The following is a 24,351-nucleotide window of genomic DNA, read 5'->3' as shown; positions in this document are numbered from 1 at the left end:
CCTGCGATTTAGGCAACAGCGCCAGTTGCAGATTGATAGCTATTCCGTGCTTATATTTGCGGACTACTCAGCGGAAGTATCAAGGAAGCGTAAAGCATTCTCTACTATCTGCTCAACTTTGCACCATCAGAAGATTAAATTCACTCTGGCATATCCTGCGGTGCTGCATGTCACTTCGCCAGAGGGTGAACGCATATCCTTTCAATCTCCCGCTGATGCGTAATCGTATCTTCTTTCAATTAACTTACCTATGGAAGAAGGCCCATCATCAGCTAGAAAAGCTGCCCTGTCCAGGAAGGCTCAGATTACTCTTACTAAGGAGTCTATCAAAAAGGCCAAGTATGGTACAACCAGCTCCCATCGACTACCAACATGAGGGACCTTTAACTTTAATTTCCATCATATCATTCGCCCATGCTAAAGGCGATTGAGCAGCAGTTCCTATGTTAGTTATGCAGAAATTAATTTTGGTAACTAGGTACTAGTTTGAGCTCATTTATGGGCCCCCTTTTTTTTTTTTTTTCTGGCCCTGTTACCATGTTATTATATTGGTATATGTGGTGAGTCCTGCGCTGTCTGGAGAAATATGTAATTAAATGGGCCTATCTCAGATGCTGCATGTATCAGTACTGGAAACCATGCAGTGTGAAGCTAAAGATAAAGGGTGGGGGATACTGCGCTTCTGGGACGTGAGTAACTAGTTTTCTAATATACATATACTCAAAATCGAGTGTATAGAATGTGAATTAAATGATATAGATATATTAAAATATGCTACAAGTGGTAAAATATTAAATAATCTTAATACAATAATGTGTGTTCGTGTAAATAATTAAATAAATAAATAAATCAAGGTGCTATAATAGATGTATACAACCATCAAGCATAAATGAATAAAGTGTGGTCTATAGTAAAACAAAAGTAGTAAAATATACAACACCACTTAAAATGCCATAAATTCATTCAGTGACAGGTAAAAGTGCTCAGTGCATAAAAGAGTGCATAAGTTCATTCAAAAATAAGTAAAGTGTCCTGAGTGCTCCAAAAAATCACAAGGGATCAAGCAAATAGTCCAAAAGTGTATCCAAGTAGGGAGATCTCAAAGGTAATGGCCCTTCACCTAACACCGTGCTTAAATCGTGGGGTGCTTCTTCTATACCCCTGTGTGTGTGTGCTAGTATTAATCACCATCTAAAATGACTGAAGGCAGATGTGGCACTGCTGCAAGAAACACACTTAACGACAGATACATTTCATTTCATGAAAAAGCTATGGGTTGGTGACGTGGTGGGCTCGGCTGCGATTCATCGTAAGGCAGGTACGCTGATTCTTATAAGTAAGACTCTTCCATGCACTATTAATTCCATACACATTGATTCTTTGGGTAGGAAGGTATCAGTAGTTCTTCAATTTGTTGAGCACTCCCTTCAAATTTTGAACATTTATGCACCTAACTCCCCCACTAAGACTTTCTTTGCGGAGACAGCACCATGGCTCCTTCATGACCCAGCTACGTATTACATAGTAGGTGGGGATTTCAATTCAGTTATGTCTCCTCAAGAAGATCTCAAAACAGGGTCCTCCCCCTCTGTTCCCCCATTGCTGTCCCCCCACGGGCAACCTACTGCCCTTTCTGATATGACGGATTCCCTGAATTTAATTGACTATTGGCACATTAGTCATCCCATTGATAGGGAATACACTTTCTTTTCGCACCCCCACAATTCCATGGCCCGACTTGATTACTTATTCTGTACTCAAAATCTGGTCCCATATATTAACTCCTCGACCATTCATGACATAGCAATTTCTGATCACACCCCCATATCGCTTTCTCTAACTTTGACACATAACCAAAACCTACCTAGATTGTGGAAATTCCCAAATTACCTCCCTGACTACCTCTTATATAACGGGGACGAGGGCATTGACCCCGTTTTGTTGTGGGAAGCGGGCAAAACGGTTTTGCGGGGTAACATCATATCGTATACTACTCAATATAAAAATACCCTATTGTCCACCTACACAAAACTCAGTGATCAACTACGAGCTGCCCAACAAAACATGACAATTTCTAATACTCCAGAAAATATTAGGCAGTGGCACACGGCCAAACAACACTTGTGGGCTGAAAGGGTGGAACAAACAAAACGCTCATACTTAGATGCTAAACTCCATCGGTTTGGCAACAAATCTAGCAAGTTAATGTCGAGACTAATAAAGAGGCACACACTCCAACTCAAATAACCTCCCTTCGCGATCATCAAGGCCATGTCACTCACTCTCCTGCAGTCATTACTGCCATCCTGGAAAAATATTATACAGATTTATATGCCACGGGTCCTATAGATCTGGAAGCGTTGACTAAATTATTAAATAATTTAAATCTCCCTTCACTGTCGGAAGACCAACTGGCTCTTCATAATGCCCCCATATCCTAAGTCGAAATAATTAATTCCATCAAAACTTCGGTGAACCAAAAAGGCCCTGGACCCGACGGTTATATGAATGTCGGACAACCTGTTACTCTCCCTCACCTCCCTTTTTAACACGCTATGGATGAAGTGTATCTACCTTCCAACTGGTTACCAGGCTTACATTAAACTCATCACCAAAAAGGATAAGGATGTCTTGTTGCCTGGCTCATATCACCCAATCTCACTATTAAATATTGATGCCAAATTACTAGCTAAGCTGATAGCTACTAGATTTGCCACGATTTTACCATCCCTTATACATGAAACACAATCAGGTTTTGTCAAAGGCCGATCTGCAACTTTAAACATTCGCAAAGTCATTGCGGCCCTTGAATATGCGAAGGCAAATCCATCTAAACTTATTGCTATTGTCTCTCTCGATGCAGAAAAAGCCTTTGACAATATTAACTTGGATTGGCTTTTTCTCACCCTGGAGAGATTGGGCTTTACGGGCCACGCCCTAAGCTTCAGCCGAGCCATGTATGCTCGCCCAACAGCCAAAATTGTTTCCTCTGCGGGGATCTCTGCCTCTATTCCCCTTCACAAGGGTACGAGGCAGGGATGCCCGCTTTCCCCGATTCTTTTTAATCTTGCCCTGGAACCCCTGTCCAGGTTTTTCCTGGAACAAGCACCTATTCATGGCATTCAAATAGGGAAGGAAGAAATACGATCGGCATTGTTTGCCGACGATATGCTGCTTTTTACGTCTAACCCCTGTGCTGATTTAATAACTATACAACACACCCTAAATGACTTTAAAAAACTTACAGGCCTTAAGGTAAATCACCCCATCTACCATATCCGAATGGGACACATCCTCCCCTTTTCCCCTTGCACATTCACATATTACATATTTAGGTATTAAGATTAGTAGAAATCCGTCCTCATACACGTTAAATTTTACCCCACTGCTTGAAAAGATTAGGAAAGAATTGATTATGTGGCATAATTTACCCTTGTCATTCTACGGGAGATGCCATTTAATTAAGATGGTTAGCTTCCCTCACTTGCTTTATCCGTTACAAACCATACTGCTTCTATTGAAGCATAAAGACGTTCAACTTCTGAACCGTGCTTTTTCAAAATTCATCTGGCAAGGGAAACGCTCTCGCATTTTGCTGGCCAAGCTGCATCTCCCGAAGAACACAGGGGGGGCTGGTCTTCCGGATGTTAGATTGTATAATCTGGCCTGTTTATTGAGATATAGTCTGGATTGGCTCGCGGAAGGAAACCGCTATACTAACACCACCTTGGAGGAGCAAATAGCCGTCCTTTGAGTTTGGCGGGCATTCTGCACAGCAAGTTTCCATCCCTACCGAAAATAATTCAACAACACGCCCTCTTAAGAGACACATTCATAGCCTGGAGAGAAGTTCGTAAGAAATTACACCTACCACTTGGTATTTCCAAATACCTTCCTTTAGACAATGTAATAGAGCAGCACAAAATGCCAGCAGAATGCTTGGATGTATAGGGAGAGGTATAAGCAGTAGAAAGAGAGAAGTGCTTATGCCGCTGTACAGAACACTGGTGAGACCTCACTTGGAGTATTGTGCGCAGTACTGGAGGCCATATCTCCAGAAGGATATAGATACTCTAGAGAGAGTTCAGAGAAGAGCTACTAAACTAGTACATGGATTGCAGGAAAAAACTTACCAGGAAAGGTTAAAGGACCTTAACATGTATAGCTTGGAAGAAAGAAGAGACAGAGGGGATATGATAGAAACTTTTAAATACATAAAGGGAATAAACTCGGTAAAGGAGGAGAGCATATTTAAAAGAAGAAAAACTACCACAAGAGGACACAGTTTTAAATTAGAGGGGCAAAGGTTTAAAAGTAATATGAGGAAGTATTACTTTACTGAGAGAGTAGTGGATGCATGGAATAACCTTCCTGCAGAAGTGATAGCTGCAAATACAGTGAAGGAGTTTAAGCATGCATGGGATAGGCATAAGGCTATCCTTCATATAAGATGGGGCCAGGGACTATTCATAGGATTCAGATATATTGGGCAGACTAGATGGGCCAAATGGTTCTTATCTGCCGACACATTCTATGTTTCTATGTTTCTTTCCGTTGTTGGGTAATCCAATGTTCCTTCAGGCAATGGATCAATCTGCCTTTGACTATTGGAAATCCAAGGGCCTTGTTAAGGCATACTCTTTAATCCAAACGGACACCGAGTCCTTCAAACCCTTCCACGCCCTTGCTGCAGACTTTGACCTTCCTAAATCACACTTTATTGCCTACTACAAAGCAACTTCGTACATATCTTCATGTTCATCAAGCTTGTCGGAGGGCTTTCAACACTTAGTGCTAGACACTTTGGTGCAGCAACGGTCATATTCAATATCCCTGGTTTAAAAAACCTTACTAGGCGAGCTGCTTCCTTCTCTTACAGATAAACTCTTTGATAAATGGCATACGGATTTTCCCGGACCAGAACTCTCTCATCACATTCTACAAGGATATATGCATGTCAGGGCACTTACTGTGAATGAGCTATGGAGAGAAACTCAATTCAAATTTATCCACAAAGCCTACATCCCGGCTCTCTTTACTAGAGATACCAGAACTAAAGCAGTATGCCCTCTCTGTGCGTCAACTAACCCTATATTGGCCCACAGATTTTGGTTCTGCCCCAGAATGGTTCCATTTTGGCATAAGGTGGTTTATTATGCCAATACAGTCATGAATACTCGTTTACGGAAGTCGCCACACCTTATGCTCTTTGGAATCAACTTTGTGTACTCCCAGGGCCGGTGCTTCCACTAGGAAAACTAGGCAGCCGCCTAGGGCGCATTGCAACCTAGGGGCGCAGCCATGAGTCGGCACTCTCTGTCCATCATTAATGATCCTTGTGAGCTGAGGGGAGGGGGCCGCAGTAGGGGAGGAAGAATAAACAGTGGAACATGCCAGGTGTCTGGGACAGTGGCTGAAATACCAGGCCCTGGCTTTCCACCACTGTTGGGGGGGGGGCCCAAGAGGCAGGAAGGGAGCCCATAGGAGTGCTGCCTGCATGATGATCCTCTTCGGCTGGAGCTGAGGGGTGTAAACCCTGGGCAGGAAGTTACTCTCTGCACTGAGCTGGTGGGAAGCCGTTCATTTCCCTGGGTCGGTATTAAGCAGGGAGCAGAGGAGAGCTGAACCTGACCCCAAGCTTGGCACTGGAGGGCGGCACCTGTGGGGCGCGAGTAGCTGGTCTTGCCTAGGGCGTAAAATAGTCTAGCACCGGCCCTGTGTACTCCTTTGCTCAGGCGAGCCCTCCAGCCACAATCCCCCCCCTGGACACACTTGTGTTTCTTGGCAGCCAAGAAAGCCATCTTGAAATCTTGGATTCAATCTATCCCCCCTACTCTTTTTGCTCTCAAATCGGAATTAAAATCTTTATTGTATAAGGAGCGTATGGACACAGTTTTACAACATTACATCTCCACAAAGAGGTTTTTTGACAAATGGCGATCCTTTATAGAGCATGAACTCTCTGCTATGGATATCCAACGCTTCATGAAGCCCTTCAGCCATATGGACTGGTATCTAAAGGCAGATGTAGCACAAACTTTGGGCAAACTAAAAATAAATATTTTGCAGGCCCTTCCCTCCCCTTCCGACTTTGCCTTTATTTAGGCCTCATATCTTCAATAGTGACATGTCAATCTCTTAGGGTATAGATGAGAATAGTTCATATAGCTGCGATTGTTAGTTGGCGGACCAGCCCATGTTAGGTTGTTGAGAAATTGTGATTACCTCTGGTTACTTATTTTTTATTTTTTCTAGTCCTTAACAACCAGTTGACATGAGTAGATGTTATGCATATGATATTTTATGCTATTTTATCCCTTTTTTCAACTCCCTCCCCCTCTCCCCCCTTTCTTTCCTCCTCTATTTTCTCTCGCTCCCCTTCACTTTTTTTTTCTTCTTCAGCTAGTCGATTTTGACTATGTTGATATTGTGTTTGTTTTCTTGGATCTTTTTTTGTATGTCTTGTTATAAAATTCAATAAAAAAAAAGAAAGACTCTTGGCTGGCTACAAAAAGCGTTTAAATATCTGTCTGGTAAGTGGGCTGAATACTCGGTGACGGATTCCCCTCCCTGATCTTGCATGTGGACATTTATCTGCACTGAGCACCAAGCACCTTAAAAACCATCACTCAGAAATTTTTTGCTGCACTTTTTGCACCAGCACCTTCAAAAGTACAAGGACTATATATATATATATATATATATATATATATATATATATATATAAATTGTTGTCATTAAGCACAGACACCTTATAAGTTGAGCACTTTAAGGCTCCATTCACACCTGGGCGTTTTTGTTTCAGGCGTTTTTTCAGGCGTTTTTATGGGCGTTTTTGCAGGCGTTTTTTGTGCAGGCGTTTTTAGATGGACTAGAAACCAATAGAAAACACCTGAAATCTGCCCAAAAAGAAGCTCATGTACTTTTTTGAGCGTTGGGCGTTTTGCTTCCGGCGTTAAAAAAAAACGCTCAGATGTGAACAGGGGCCATTTAAATGAATGGGGTTTTACTTGTTGGGCGTTTTGGAAACCTTTTCTTTTGAGCGTTTTTGGAGCTAAAAACGCCCAGGTGTGAATGGAGCCTTAGGGTAACCCTCTGGTTCACCAGATAGTGGTTCTAGAGTATGTTCAACAAGTGATTTGTTATATTAAATCCCCATAAGTCATTTGTCACTATTACTAATATTTTCACTTAGAGTGTTTGTTTATTGATTCACATATTTAAATATATATATTTTTGAGCGCTGTCTCCCCTTTAATGCACCCAACAGGCTCACAGAGCTAAGGGCTTGGCTCCTTTGGAGGTGGCGACCGTCACTCGACCAGGAGTGTGTCTATATCTTGGGCGGCTTTGCAACATGTGTGTAAGAATTCCGGATCTCCTCTTCCTGGTTGCGTTCCACCTCTCGGTCAGGTGGAACGCATGTGGGCGTGGTGAAGCTTGATGACGCCGTGACGTCATTCTCGGGCACCGCTCACGGCGCCTATTTCAACTAGCGGTTTGCACGGACAGATTGTTTGTGCAACCGCTCATAGCAGTCGCCTTACCGGACGCTACTGTGCCTACCCTGCGACCCCGCACCGCTGACTACTGTCTCGACCGGAGCCTCTTCCATCAGCTTTCTGCCAGCCTATCCCTCCTGAACCCTGCTTGCCGCTGCCTCTGCAAGATTACAACCTGTGATAAGTACCCCACAGGGGATCCTCTCCAGATACAATTAATTCTAGCATTACTACACCTCTACCCTGCTTACATGCATTTTGCACTCAAGAAGGATACCTTCCCCTTGTAATGTCTGCTTGCTAATTGTGTGCATATCCACCATTACTACCAGTTACTCATACTGCTGTGTATTATCAACTATTGCTACCTGCTAATCACACTGCTGCATATTATCTACCATTGCTACCAGTTACTCATACTGCTGTGTATTATCAATTATTGCTACCTGCTGCTCACACTGCTACATACTTTCACTGTGCTGTGCTTCCGCTAGCATTTGTACTTGTGTGTCCCTAAACTGTTCCCAACCACTATGATGAGTAAAGAGAGTTAAGTCGGGTGATTTAACATAATCTCTGCAATACTACTGAGTGGTTTTCTGCAGCTGAAGATCCAACTGTAATTATAAATAGCAGAGCGTTACAGATTGCACGAACCTAAAATGGATCCAGCAGATATGGCCACTCATGTTATGCACTTAACTCAAAAAGTGGAGGCACTTGTACATACTGTTACTGAAGTACAAAAAGAGAACCAGACCCTAAGACAACTTGCCCGGGTTTCACAGCTTACTGCTGCTCAACCCCGTGAACCTAAAATAAATCCTCCTCAAGTGTTCACTGGTGATCGGAAGAAATTCCATGAATTTATAAATGCATGTCAGTTATTGTACAGCCTGAAACCCCGCACTTATAACACAGACCGCATTAAAGTCTGTACTACTATTTCTTACATGTCGGGTGAACCACGTGCTTGGGCAGACTCCTTCCTTGAAAATGATGATCCAGTACTTAATTCATACACTGCATTTTTAGCAGAATTTTCTCAGTTATATGAAGACCCTAATAAACAAAGTACTGCTGATAGTCATCTCAGAGCATTAAAACAGGGTAGGAGACCTGTTGAGGACTTTGTTGTGGAGTTCAAAAGATGGACCCTTGACTCAGGGTGGAACGACGCATCTTTACGAACCCAATTCAGGCTTGGATTGTCTGAGGCTGTTAAAGATGAGCTCTCCCGGACACCCTGGATGCATTAATTCAGCTTAGTATTAACATTGATAGACGATTGCGAGAAAGGAAGGCTGAAAAGACTGGGGTTTCACCACGTAATCCACCTCGCTATACAACATCTGAACCTACTCCTATGGAGGTTGGCATTATACGCTCTCCATTAACATCTACTGAACGGGCTAGGCGGAAGTCTTTAAATCTCTGCATGTATTGTGCCTCTGCTGAACACCTAATAACTGCCTGTCCCCTTGTCCGCAAAAAAGAGAGTGAGTCTTTACATACTTTGGTGGGGGGCTTAACGATTCCATCATCTAACCCATACCTTTTCGTTCATTTAACTTTGCAGTGGGACCAAAATAGGATCACAGCCAAGGCTATGATTGATTCCGGCTCTTGTGGAAATTATATTGATAGTAATTTTGTTTCTTTAAATAAAATACCTGTTACTGCAAAACCTACTCCAGTTTCTGTTAGTTTAATTACTGGAGTTCCATTATCCTCTGGTCCAATAACAAAACAGACCCAAGCACTCCTAATCACTGCAAACGACATTCATACTGAGACAAACACTTTTGATGTGCTCCCTTCACCACACTTTCCAATCATCCTAGGACTCCCTTGGTTACACCTGCAGCAACCCAAGATTGACCGGAACAAACAAACACTATCATTCCCTTCCCACTACTGTGAAACCACATGTAAATTCCAGTCTTATCCTAAAAACCTCTTTATGGTATCTAACCAAATTACACCACCCCCATGTTACCAAGATTTGTCTGAGGTCTTCCTAGAGAAAAATGCTCAGGTATTACCTCCACATAGAAATTATGATTGTGCTATTGATTTAATTCCAAACAGTAAATTACCATTTGGTCATGTGTACCCCCTGTCTCAGGATGAACTTTCTCATCTTAAACAATACTTGGAGGAAAACCTAGCAAAGGGTTTCATCAGACCCTCTACATCTCCAACAGCTGCAGGACTTTTCTTTGTCCGCAACAAGGATCAAAGCCTCAGGCCTATCATTGATTATAGGCAATTAAATAATATCACTGTGAAGGATCGTTATCCTTTACCCTTAATACCTGAATTAATTGAACAGGTGCGTGGAGCCAGCTACTTCTCCAAACTGTATTTAAAAGGTGCATATAATCTCATCCGTATTCGTAACGGGGATGAATGGAAGACGGCCATTAGAACCAGGTATGGGTTGTTTGAATATTTGGTAATGCCATTCGGATTGTGCAATGCCCCCGCAGCGTTCCAGCGATTCATTAATGATATTTTCAGAGATTTGTTGGATGTCTGTGTAGTGGTATATTTGGACGACATACTTATATATTCTCAATCCTTGCCTGAATATGTGAAACATGTACGCATAGTCCTTTTCAGATTACTGACTCACAACCTTTACGCAAAATTGGGGAAGTGCCTGTTCCATATGGAAGAAGTTCCATTTCTGGGATATATCATATCCAAAAATGGCATCAAGATGGATAAAAGTAAAATCTCCTGCATATTGGATTGGCCTACACCTACTACACGTAAAGCATTACAACGGTTCCTTGGCTTCTCAAATTTCTACAGGAAATTCATTAAACGACTTTTCTACCATAGTAAGACCATTACATCAACTTACTAGTATGAAGAAAACTTACAGCTGGACTGAAGAAGCTAATCGAGCTTTCTGCTTGTTAAAGTCAAGATTTACCTCTGCTCCCATACTGCGTCACCCTGACCCAGCTCTGCAATACATCTTGGAGGTGGATGCTTCTAACACGGCTGTTGTGGCAGTCCTCTCTCAAAGGCCAACAAGCACATCTCCTCTCCATCCAGTGGCATTCTTCTCTAAAGCACTAAGTGCTCCTGAGGTCAACTATCCAGTGGGTGAGAAAGAATTACTGGCCATAAAATTGGCCCTTGAAAATTGGCGACATCTACTTGAAGGTACTCAATTACCAGTGATTATATATACTGACCATAAAAATGTTCAATATCTACAAACCAACAAAACCCTTTCTCATCGTCAAGTTCGCTGGTCCTTGTTCTTCCTACGATTCAATTTCCTAGAAACATACAAACCAGCAGAGAAAAATAAAAAAGCTGATGCATTATCCCGTTTGGCTGAAAATAGCTGTGTAGATTTCCCTCCTCGGTCTATAATACCTCAAGATCGCATTGTTGGTGTCGTTCGATCTTTGAAGGAAGAAATCTTACACAGCCTAAAATTGGATTCACCACCACCTCAATTACACCCTGATTCAGAGGGGTTTCTTTATTTTGGTACTAAGCTCTACATACCCCCCAATGTTCGTACAAGAATTTTAGAGTTGACACATGATGTACCCATGGCAGGACATATGGGGATGACCAAGACATTAAACCTTCTCACCAGACAATTTTGGTGGCCTGGTATGAAAGCAACAGTGCAAAAGTTTGTTTCCTCTTGTGAAACCTGTGCTAGATCCAAGTCTGACACTACAAAACCATTCGGACTACTTTGTAGTCTACCCACACCTACGGTTCCATGGGAAGTATTATCCCTCGATTTTATAGTCGAGTTACCTCCTTCTAAAGGGTTCACTACAATATTAGTGTCTGTAGACCATTTAACCAAAATGGCACATTTTGTTCCTGTTTGGAGATTACCCTCCTCTTAGGAGACAGCCGAATTACTCGTAAAGCGTGTATTCAAATTACATGGTATTCCTAAGACTCTTATTTCAGATCGAGGGTCACAATTCATTTCAAAATTCTGGCAATCTTTATGTCGTATCTTACGCATTGAACGGAAATTAACTTCACCATACCATCCACAAACTAATGGCCAAACTGAGCGAGTTAACCAATGCATAGAACAGTATCTGCGTTGTTATACCTCATACTTACAAGATGATTGGGCAGATCTTCTCCCTTTGGCAGAATTTGCCTATAACAATGCAATTCATAGTACTACCAAACAAAGCCCTTTCTTCCTCAACTATGGTTTCCATCCAACGCTTCTCCCTCCTCGTATTCTACCTTCTAGTAATCAGGTAACCACTGATTACCTCACACAAATCAAAGTAGAAGACCTTCTCCTCAATATACAATTTGTGACCTTGTTTGGTTATCCACAAAAAATTTAAGATTACGAATTCCCAGTAAGAAACTTGGACCTTAATATTTGGGACCTTTTCCTATTGAGAAACTTATTGGAACATCTGCAGTCCGTCTTACCCTACCAACAGACTTAAAAATACATCCCATATTTCATGTATCATTACTGAAACCACATGTTCCAAATCAGGGTATTAGAAATACAACCATACCTCCACCACCTGTGCAGGTAGATGGAGGTGAAGAATATGAAGTACAAGAGATTTTAGACTCTCGAAATTAGAGAGGGAAATTACAATATTTACTAAGATGGAAAAATTATGGTCCCCAAGATGACACCTGGTTGGAAGCCTCGGAAGTTCATGCACCTAGGCTTATTCAGGGCTTATTCAGAGGTTCCATACCAAACACCCTGAGAAACCGAGCTTATAGGCCTTCTGGAGCCGGCCTTATGGGGGGGGGGGGGGTACTGTAAGAATTCCGGATCTCCTCTTCCTGGTTGCGTTCCACCTCTCGGTCAGGTGGAACGCATGTGGGCGTGGTGAAGCTTGACGACGCCATGATGTCATTCTCGGGCGCCGCTCACGGTGCCTATTTCAACTAGCGGTTTGCGTGGACAGATTGTTCGTGCAACCGCTCATAGCAGTCGCCTTACCGGACGCTACTGTGCCTACCCTGCGACCCCGCACCGCTGACTACTGTCTCGACCTGAGCCTCCTCCATCAGCTTTCTGCCAGCCTATCCCTCCTGAACCCTGCTTGCCGCTGCCGCTGCAAGATTACAACCTGTGATAAGTACCCCACAGGGGATCCTCTCCAGATGCAATTAATTCTAGCATTACTACACCTCTACCCTGCTTACATGCATTTTTCACTCAAGAAGGATACCTTCCCCTTGTAATGTCTGCTTGCTAATTGTGTGCATATCCACCATTACTACCAGTTACTCATACTGCTGTGTATTATCAACTATTGCTACCTGCTAATCACACTGCTGCATATTATCTACCATTGCTACCAGTTACTCATACTGCTGTGTATTATCAATTATTGCTACCTGCTGCTCACACTGCTACATACTTTCACTGTGCTGTGCTTCCGCTAGCATTTGTACTTGTGTGTCCCTAAACTGTTCCCAACCACTATGATGAGTAAAGAGAGTTAAGTCGGGTGATTTAACATAATCTCTGCAATACTACTGAGTGGTTTTCTGCAGCTGAAGATCCAACTGTAATTATAAATAGCAGAGCGTTACAATGTGATTCCCAATGTAATCTGTAGGGCGGCCTTGTGGTCCTTGATCAATATATTTCTCGGATGTTCATTGACGGACACATCTCCATATCTTCTTGACCCTTAGGTTTATGCTACCCCCTACAGGAGTAGGACACTAGGTGGAAAAAAGTTTGGCTATGCCTATAGGGCAGTCTCTGGAGGTATACTCCCACTTCCTGCTATAGGTCTTCAGTTTTGTAACCAGCAGTGTCAGAAGAACATATAACCCAACTCAAATCAGGGGTAAGACAAAAATCCAGTTTTCTCTTTCGTTCATTGACAGACACTGCTCCATATCTTCTTGACCCTTGGGACACCCCAAAGCAGTGTCAACATGAGGGATGGGAAGAACACAGCAATAAACATACTTCCCAAAGACTAAACGCAGCCAACCAGGTAAAACAGGAGCTCAACCAGCAACCAGCTCAACAACTGGAACTCACCTGACAAAAAAGTACACCCTCAAAGAGGACTAATCCTCTCCAACAGTGGCCTGCAGAACCTTCCGGCTAAAGGAAGCATCCACAGATGCCAACACATCCACCTTATAAAATATTGTGAAAGTCTGCACGGACGACCAGGTGGCCGTCTTGCAAACCTGCACCACTGAGGCTTGATGACGGAAGACCCAAGAGGCACTAAACGCCCTCGTAGAATGTGCCTAAACAGGGAAAGGAGGATCCTGACCCTTAATGGAATAGGCCTACACGCTCTGTCTGCCTGATCCATCTGGAAATGGTTGCAGGAGACCCCGGCAGTCCCTTACGGGGTCCATACATAAGGACAAACAGGGAATCTGATTGTCGGAACGACACATTTGCCACCAGGTACACCCTGATTGCCCAAACCACATCCAAAGTTGTAAGGTAATCTCTTCAGGGTGCTTAGGCTTAGGACACATGGAAGGCAACACAATGTCTTTATTTAAATGGAAACCAGAGACGACCTTAGGAAGTCAGGGATGAAGCACCACTTTATCTCTGTGAACCACCAAGTAGTAAAGTGAACGACAAGACAAGCTACCAACTCCGACAACCTCCGTGCAGAAGAAAAAGCCACCAAGAAGGCCACCTTCTGGGACAATGTAAGTGGAGGAAACTCACAAATATTTTCGGCGGTTACTGAAGAACTGACAGCACCAAGCGGAGATCCCACGAGGGCAATGGAGACTGCACTGGGGGAGCAAAATGGCAAACCCCCTGAACAAAGGTGCGAACCACAGAAAGCGTAGCCAAAAGATGAAGAAAGCAAACCACCAAGGCCGAACCGGACCCTTGATGGTACCCGAGGCCAGACGCTGCTCAACACCTTGTTGGAGGAAGCCAAACTCCGAGTCACTGAAAAGGAGCGGTGATGAACCCCAAGAGATTCACATCCGCAAAGTACGCTCTTCAGACGCAATGGTAAATCTACCTAGAAGTAGATTTACTAGCTTGCAGCAGCGTGGGAATCACTGATTCAGACAACCCTCTAGCCTTTAGCACCTGGCTTCCAATAGCCAAGCCATTAAAGCCAGCAACTATAAAGCAAGATGGAAGATTGGCCCTTGAGCCAACAGATCTCCTCTAAGAGGAAGTCTCCAAGGAGCATCGATGAGCAACCGTATCATATCTGCGTACCAAGACCGGCTAGGCCAGTCTGGAGCCACTAGGATGGCCATAATCCATTCTGCCTCTAGCCTACGCAGGAGTCTTGTCAGAAGTTCTAGAAGAGGAAAGACGTATATCAGATGATACCGGCCCCAAAGGAGCGACCAGTGTATCTGTGGCATCGGCTAGAGGATTCCAAGACCATGCCACAAACCCAAGCACCTTCCTGTTGAGACGAGAGGTCAACAAGACCAACTTGGGAGTTCCCCACTAGAGACAAAACTGATGAAACACCTCAGGAGGAAATGTCCGGTTTATAGATCGGTAGTCTGGATTCTTCTAGAGTGCAGACCCCCTAAACACAATCCATGCCAAAAATGGCCACCCCACTCAGACAGGCTGGCATCCGTGTCCAGTACAGGGGAAGGAAGATTTACTCTGTCGAAACCACCAAATCAGGGACCCTCTCGTACCCTGGCTCAACAGGATCAGATTGTCTAGAGACTGTGGATTCTTGCCCCACATGGCAAGAATCTCTCTTTGCAGAGGTCTTATTTGAAAATATTTTTGGAACATGTCCCATGGGAGGAACACCCTGGCTGAGGCAGAGTCCAGAACAGACCCAGAAGTCCAACTAGGTGGATAGAACCAGAGCAAATACCTGGAAATGTAATTTCCAACCGAGCTCCTGCACACAGAAATCTCCCGGTTGTCCGTCAGAGCAGTCGGAGACTCTGCTCGCAGAAGAAGATCATCCAGGTATTCCAGTAACGCAATCCCCCGCTGGCGCAACAATGCCAACACCGGGGCCAACACTTGTGAAAACCTGAGGGGCTGAGGTGAGACCTCTTGATAATGCTCCTTGCCCACAGCAAGTGGAGGGAGCGCAGATGACCGACAAAGAAGAATATAACAGAATATGTAAAAAGGAAATCAAGGACGCAAAAATTCAAAATGAACGACAGATTGCAAAAGATAGTAGGACAAACCCCAAAAAATTATTAAAATATATTAACAGTAAAAAGGTTAGGTCTGAGCATGCAGGCCCTTTACAAAATGATCAGGAGTGGGTGACTGGGGACAAAGAGAAGGCAAATGTATTAAATACTTTCTTCAGCTCTGTATATACAAAGGAGCATGGGGGAGCTCATGACCATAATGAGGATGGTATTGACACAGCCCCAAATGATCCACAATGGCTCAAAAGTGATATGATCCATAAAGATTTAGACAGAATAAGGGTGGATAAAGCACCTGGACCAGATGGCATCCACCCACGCATCCTAAAAGAATTGAGCGCTGTAATTTCAAAGCCTTTGTTTCTAATTTTTAGGGACTCATTAAGGACTGGAATAGTACCACTGGATTGGCGTAGGGCCAATGTGGTGTCTATATTTAAAAAGGGATCAAAGTCTTTGCCAAGTAACTATAGACCTGTTAGTTTAACTTCTATAGTCAGGAAGATACTGGAGAGTTTAATGAAAAGACCACATAGATGAGTTCTTGCTGGAAAAAAATATTTTAAGCAGCAGACAGCATGGATTCATGAAAGACAGAAGTTGTCAAACAAACCTGATTTCTTTTTATGAGGAGGTAAGTAAAACCTTGGACAGAGGGGTGGCTGTGGACGTAGTATACTTGGATTTTGCAAAAGCGTTTGACACAGTTCCCCACACACGGCTAATGTGTAAGGTAAAGTCTACCGGCTTGGAAATATCAGTTTGTAATTGGATAGAAAATTGGCTAAAAGATAGAATTCAGAGAGTAGTGGTTAATGATTCTTACTCTGAATGGTCTAAGGTTATCAGTGGTGTACCCCAAGGTTCAGTGTTGGGACCCTTACTTTTTAATATCTTTATAAATGATATAGGATCTGGGATTAAAAGTACCATTTCAGTCTTTGCAGTTGACGCCAAGCTTTGCAGTGGAATAACTTCCTTACAGGATGTCTCCAACTTATAAGCTGATCTCAATGCACTATTTCATCGGGCAACTGTGTGGCAAATGAGGTTTAATGTTGATAAATGTAAAGTTATGCACCTTGGGGCTTAGAATATGCATGCATCATACATACTAGGTGGAGTAGAACTGGGGGAATCCATAGCGGAGAAGGATCTTGGTGTTCTGGTAGATCATAAGCTTAATAATAGCATGCAATGCCAAGCTGCGGTTTCCAAAGCAAGCAAAATCCTTTCTTGTATTAACAGAGCCATGGACTCCAGAGAGTGAGATATAATTTTGCCCCTGTATAAATCATTAGTAAGACCTCATCTGGAATATGCAGTTCAGTTTTGGGAACCAGTTCTTAAAAAGGATATCGGGGAACTGGAGAAAGTGCAGAGAAGGGCAACCAAACTGATAAGAGGCATGGAGGATCTCAGCTATGAGAAAAGATTAGAGGAACTGAATTTATTCTCTCTTGAGAAGAGGAGATTAAGGGGGGGATATGATCAACATGTATAAATACATAAGGGGTCCATATAGTGAACTTGGTGTTGAGTTGTTCACTTTAAGGTCAACACAGAGGACAAGGGGGCACTCTTTATGTCTAGAGGAAAACAGATTTCGTCTCCAAATACGGAAAGGTTTCTTCACCATAAGAGCTGTGAAAATGCGGAATAGACTCCCTCCAGAGGTGGTTCTAGCTAGTTCACTAGATTGCTTTAAAAAAGGTCTGGGTTCTTTCCTGGGTGTACTTAATATACAGTAAGTGGATACCAAAAAAAAATTTTGGGCAAAGTTGATCCAGGGAATATCCGATTGCCTATCTGGGGATTAGGAAGGAATTTTTTTCCCCTCCTGTAGCAAATTGGATCATGCTTTGCTGATTTTTTCGCCTTCCTCTGGATCAACTGCAGGTATAGGATTGTGTATATAGGATTGTATGGTTAGGTTTTCAATACTGTTTTTTTTTCTTTTTGTTGGTTGAACCAGATGGACTTGTGTCTTTTTTCAACCTGACTAACTATGTAACTATATACACTACAGTACGAATGGACTCCATTCCAAACATCTGTACAAAGCGGTTATGACCTTAAGGTCCAAGATTGGACGTACCTCGCTTTCCTTCCTGCGACCTGCAAACATGTTTAAATAAAACCCATGAAACAAATGCTCAGATTCTGGGACCGAATCAATCACCCCTTGTAGTAGCAAATTTTGCACCGCCCCGAAAAGACCTCGCAGGTGGTCTGGGGATAAATGCCAGTTAGAAGGAAAGAACCCCTCTGGAGGAGAAGACCGAAAACTCAATCTTGTAGCCAGACAAAATCAGCTTGTCTTGAATCGGGGAGGTCCATGGGTCTGAAAGGAAGTGAAGAAGTCCCCCACCCCAAATACGAGTGATGACGCCCCTTCAGGCAGAAGAGGGCTTGTCTGCAGGTCTGGAAGGACCCGCTCTCCACATACCAGACCAGGTCCTCATGGAACCTCTGGAGAAGGTCCTTCCAGGGAGGCTCTGAACAGGCGATTCCCCACAAAGGGAAGATCACATAAGGCCTTCTGGAAAGTCTGGTCCACAGACCAGTATATTAGCCATATCAGGCAACAAAGGATCATTGCTGTTACGGAACAGAAAATAATATGGGAACAGAAAATAATAAAAGAAAAAAATTACATTTAAAAAGGAAAAAGAGAGATACCAGCAAGGAACTAGGTCCTTACTTACTTGACCTATAGCAGGAAGTGGAAGTATACCTCCTGGGACTGACCTATAGGCATAGTGAAACTTTTTTCCACCTAGTGTCCTTCTCCTGTAGGGGGCAGCATAAACCCAAAGGTCAAGAAGATAAGGAGCTGTGTCCGTCAATGAACGAAAGAGAAAAATGGGTAGCAGTCGAGCTCAATTCTTGAACGTCCAATAATCATCTTTTGATGGGTCAGTTGAGATGTGTGTAGCTCCTTACATTATAATTTGCTATTTTTTTTTTCAGAATCTTCATGTTGCTATGAGCAGTTTCTTATGCCATGAGTTAGCATTATTTAGTCTACGGATTTTTGAAAGCACATAGCTTACAGTGGTTGTAAAGGTTAAACTGGTCAGACGTGTTATCCACTAGCTCTAAAATACCTGGCCCTCTCTATCACATTTGGACTATCGAGACCTGGCCTGCTAACTATAATTACCCTTTGGGTGCCTTTATGTAGCACCCTCCTAGATAGGTGCTAGATGGGTAGCGTATTTTATTCTGCCTGCTTATCAGGAGAGTGACCAGTAAAACTTTGTGGCTCTTCTGCTTATCAGGGAGCAGGATTCATAGTTAGGCTTGTTGCATGTGTCCAGGGTGTGACCTGTTCGGAAACCCAGCCAGTGACACACAGCCTTTTGTGGCTGTCCCAGTGGGTTGGCACAAACAGTGGTGCATCCTGGGATAGGCTATAAAAGCCAAGGGCACATGTGACAGGGGGTCTTTGGGCAGGAAGCCAAGTCCCAGAAGGAGGGCAACGGCTGTCTCCTCTTCTGAAGGTATGGAGTGTGGTCACGAGCAGTTGGCCTCCTGGACCAGAAAGTGTGGCTGAACCCAGAGGTCCAGTGGAAGCTGACTGTGGAGGTGAAGGCAGAGCAACTCTGGAAAAACAGTGTCTGTGAGTACAGGGAAGCTTGCCAAGGGGTCTGCCCAGGAAGGGGACCACTCCAGTGGCTAGAGTCAGCGAACAGGTATCAGCGCACAGGCAGTGAGAGTAAGGAGGTGCCAAGTTATTAACCCTGAAGAGAGTATTCAAGCGTGAACACACTGAACAGTAATCTTATCTTCACTTCAGTGGCAAGGTGAAGCAGCGGCCTTGCCGCATTCTACAATCAGTTTTCCTCAGAATCGTGCATAGTTACTAGTTGGAGTATCCCACTCATCCCTTCTCCTATCCAAGTTCTAAATAAAATACAAAAAAAAACAAAATCCCCTGGATTGATTATTGACTGATCAAGAACTTTCAATGCCGTTTATCTGCTGTCAGTTGCTAAGGGTAACCCAGGGGAATCCAGAAAGTGTAATTCTCAGCAGTCCTCTAGGGGGCAGTGCTACATTTACATAATTTCAGCCATGTGCAGATTGTTTGAGCTTTAGCCCCCATTCACACCAGTGCGGGTTTTCATGCCATTTGATATGACAAGTTGCACCCTATTGTCAGCAATAGAACTGTTTTAAATCGGTGTGGTGCCACACAGATTTGACAAACGTTCCTGCACTATTTTTGGCGATTTTAGGTGCAACTTGCACAGATGTCAGCCAAGTCGCACTTACATGCAGCTTTGAAATTGTACGATTTCAAGTGAAGTCGCTTGATTTCAAAGTCAGATTCAGTGTGAATGGGGCTTTGCCTTGTATAGATTGCCTAGACAATAGCCCATATGTAGCTATGGCACTGCATCCTACTTGGAGCCTTATTTTATGCATTGATTTAAGGTAGGTTTGAATAGGACAGTCACATGGAGAGCCTCCACTTCGTAAATGCCATGCATACATAATCGATCAGAGAGTTGGTCTTGGTGATGAATAGTGGGATTCAAGAATAATCCTCCAGGACATACAGTGGGGAAAATTAATTATTTGATCCCCTGCAGATTTTGTAAGTTTGTCCACTTGCAAAGAAATGAAGGGTCTATAATTGTTATCATAGGTGTATTTTAAATGATAGAGACAGAATATCAACCAAAAATCCAGGAAAAAACACGATACATGTGTTATAAATTGAGTTGCAATTCAGTGAGTAAAATAAGTATTTGATCCCCCACCACCCAACAAAAATTCTTGCTCCCACAGACTGGCTACATTATGTGCTCATGTAGTACACAGATTAGCCCTGTCAATTTAAGAAGGTGCTCCTAACCACAACTTGTTATGTGTATAAAAGACACCTGTCCACAGAATCCTCTTCCATTCAAACCTCACCATCATGGGCAAGACTAAAGAGCTGTCAAAGGACGTCATGTACAAGATTGTAGACCTGCACAAGGCTGGAATGGGATACAAGGCCATCAGCAAGAAACTTGGTGAGAAGTAGACAACTGTTAGAGCAATTAATCGCAAATGGAAGAAATACAAAATAACCATCAATCGTCCTCGGTCAGGAGCTCCATGCAAGATTTTGCCTCATGGGGTAAGGGTGACCATGAGAAAAGTGAGGGATCAGCTCAGAACTACATTGGAGGAGCTTGTGATTATTCTCAAGGCAGTTGGGACCACAGTCTCCAAACAAACCATTAGTAACACAATACGCTACCATGAATTGAAATTCTGCAGCCCCCGCAACCGCAAGGTCCTCCTCCTTAAGAAGGCACATATACAGGCCCTCTGAAGTTTGACAATGAACATCTAAATGATTCAGATAAGGATTGGGAGAAAGTGCTATGGTAAGATGAGACCAAAATTGAGCTCGTTGCACATAACTCTCTGTGTTTGGAGGAAGAAAAAAGCTGACGAGGGCCGAACTGGCCTACCGGGATACCGGGAAATTTCCCGGTGGGCCGCCGACCCTGGGGCCGCTTTAAGATAGGGCCGCCCGCAGCCGCAGCGCCACTTTAAGCATTGGGGCCGGGCCGGCCGCTGTGAGGATGGCCGTGGCGCTACAGCCCCGGCCCCCTATCCCGCTGCGCTCCAGAGAGAGAGTGACTATGTGACGCTGTGAGCGGCATGATGTCACAACTGGCGGGGGCGGCTGCGCGCGGTGGATCAAGTCTGAGTGACTGGAGTGGCTGCCTGCAAGACTGTCACGTTGCCGACTCTGCATAACATGGCACATGGGATCATCATCAGGACTCGGAGGAAGGTATGTGAGCACCATACCGCTGGAGGGGGGCACGCAACTTACACTGCAACTGTACTGGGGAGTGAAGGTAGGGGGGCTTACTGAGGGGTCTCTACTCGAAGGGGGTCTGTACTGGGAGGGGGGCTTACTGAGGGGTCTGTACTGGCAGGGGGCTTACTGAGGGGTCTGTACTGGAAGGGGGTCTGTACTGGGAGGGGGGCTTACTGAGGGGTCTGTACTGGCAGGGGGGCTTACTGAGGGGTCTGTACTGGGAGGGGGCTTACTGAGGGGTCTGTACTGGAAGGGGGTCTGTACTGGGAGGGGGGCTTACTGAGGGGTCTGTACTGGGAGGGGGCTTACTGAGTGGTCTGCACTGGAAGGGGGGCTTACTGAGGGGTCTGTACTAGGTGGGGGGGGGCTTACTGACGGGTGGCGCTTGTATAATGACGCAATGCTATGGGGTTGGTATGTCATTTTTTCCAGGGCTGGTTTTCATACCCAGTCCGGCCCTGATGCTGACTATGACCCTAAGAACACCATCTCTACAGTCAAGCACCGAGGTGGAAACCTACCTAATACTTTGGGGCTGTTTCTCTGCTAAAGGTACAGGCCGACTTTGCCGCATTGAAGGGGCATGTATTGTAAAATTTTAAATGAGAACCTTCTTCTCTCAGCCAGAACACTGAATATGGGTCATGGATTGGTCTTCCAGCATGACAATGACCCAAAATACTGCCAAGGCCACAAAGGAGTGGCTCAAGAAGCAGCATAATAAGGTCATGGAGGAGTAGCCTATGAACATTGTTCATGGAGTAGCCTAGCCTGTCTCCAGACATTATTTCTATAGAAAATGTATGGAGGGAGCTAAAACTGCAAGTTGTCAAGCGACAGCCAAGTAACCTTAAGGATTTAGAGAAGATCTGGAAAGATTTGACCAAAATTGCTTCTGAGATGTGTGCAAACCTGGTAACCAATTACAAGAAACATCTTACCTCTGTGCTTGCCAACAAGGGTTTCTCCACCAAGTACTAACTCATGTTTTGCTTGGGGATCAAATACTTATTTTACTCACTGAACTGAAACTCAGTTTATAACATTTGTTTTGTATGATGTGTTTTTTCTGGATTTTTGGTTGATATGTTGTCTATATTATTTAAAATACACCTATGATAAAAATTATAGACCCTTAACTTATATGTAAGTGGGCAAACTTACAAAATCTGCAGGAGATCATATACCGTATTTTTCGCCGTATAAGACGCACTTTTCTTCCCCAAAACTGGGGGGGAAAAGTTGGTGCGTCTTATACGACAAATACACATTTTGCCTGCTGACGTCGCAATGGGGGCGGTGCCGGTGCGTGCGTCAGTCACGCACCATCACCGCCCGATCTCCTTCCCGCCGGACCGATCGGAAGACCGAGAGAACCGCCGTCAAAGAAGACAGAAGAGGACGAGAGGAGCAGCGCCGTGGACGGTTCCCGGAATCCCGCCGCCGTCAGAAGAAGAGGACGAGAGGAGAGGAGCAGCGCCGTGGACGTCTCGCAGGCAGCCCAGGAGAGCAGGTAAGTGATTGAAGCCGACCTGTGCCATGCCTGTACCATCACCTGTGCCATGCCTGTACCATCACCTGTGCCATGCCTATACCATCACCTGTGCCATGCCTATACCCTCACCTGTGCCATGCCTGTACCATCACCTGTGCCATGCCTATACCCTCACCTGTGCCATGCCTGTACCATGCCTATACCATCACCTGTGCCATGCCTATACCCTCACCTGTTGATGTAAAATATTTTACTGCAGTATTTGGTTCAGAATCTTTTTTTTCTAGATTTTCCTCCTTTAAAATTGGGTGCGTCTTATACGGCGAAAAATACGGTAATTATTTTCCCCACTGTAGATGCTTTTAATCATAATCTTAGATGAATGTGGCTTATATTTGTGAGGAAGCCAAGGTCCATTACCGTGTCAGCAGGCACATTACAGGCATGTGCACAATTCTACAAACTATGACAAGCTGTGGCTGGAGCCATTTGTTTTTCTGATAGCACCCTCCCTTTTGTATGTTGTCACACTTGTAGTATCTCTGGATACCATAATTTTTGGTACCATATTTTCCGGCGTATAAGATGACTTTTTAACCCCTGGAAATCTTCTCAAAAGTTTGGGGTCGTCTTATACGCCGAGTGTCGTCTTATATGCCGAAACTGAAGCTGAATATGCGGTGGGGGCTCAAAAACATCTGCGGTATGCCTGGGGTATGGAAAAAAGAGAGAGAGAGGCGATGTGATGGAACAAAATGCCTCTTTCACCCGTCTGGCCCGCCCTTGTATAGAGAAGAAGGTACGGTAATAGGATACAATGGTGGGCCAGACGGGGGAAGAGGCATGTTTTTCTGGTCACATCGCTGCTCTCTCTCTCTCTTTTCCATACCCCAGGCATACAGTATTTTTAATCATAGATAGCATCTAGGTGCTGGATCACACTAAATAAACGTGGAAGGGCTGGTGTGTACAGAAAGCAAAAAATCTTTGCATTACAGACAGGATGCTGAAATAGTTATAAAAACTGAAAATTAAAGTGACCCAGTATCGTCTATGTCAAACATGCATTTAAAAATTAAAAAAACACTGTCACTGAGATCAGTGGCCATTTTTTATTTTGTTTCCTGAGTTAAAACTTGCCCATTATATTATCCTCTAACTATTGGGTCATGGATTACCATATTGAAATCAAATGTGAGGTTTTTTTAAATTTTTATTTGGTGTGCAATGGAAGAGGAGTAGTATATCCCAAACTCTTTTAACTGGAAAAGTTGGGGGTCGTCTTATACGCCGGAAAATACGGTACATTGACATCTTTTTCTTTTCACAGTACCCAATGTGGCGCATGAAAAATTGTTCTGAAT

The sequence above is a fragment of the Pelophylax lessonae genome (assembly GCF_965119305.1).
Source record: "Pelophylax lessonae genome assembly, chromosome: 2".
NCBI classification, from domain to species: Eukaryota; Metazoa; Chordata; class Amphibia; order Anura; family Ranidae; genus Pelophylax; species Pelophylax lessonae.
This window is presented reverse-complemented; position numbering follows the sequence as displayed.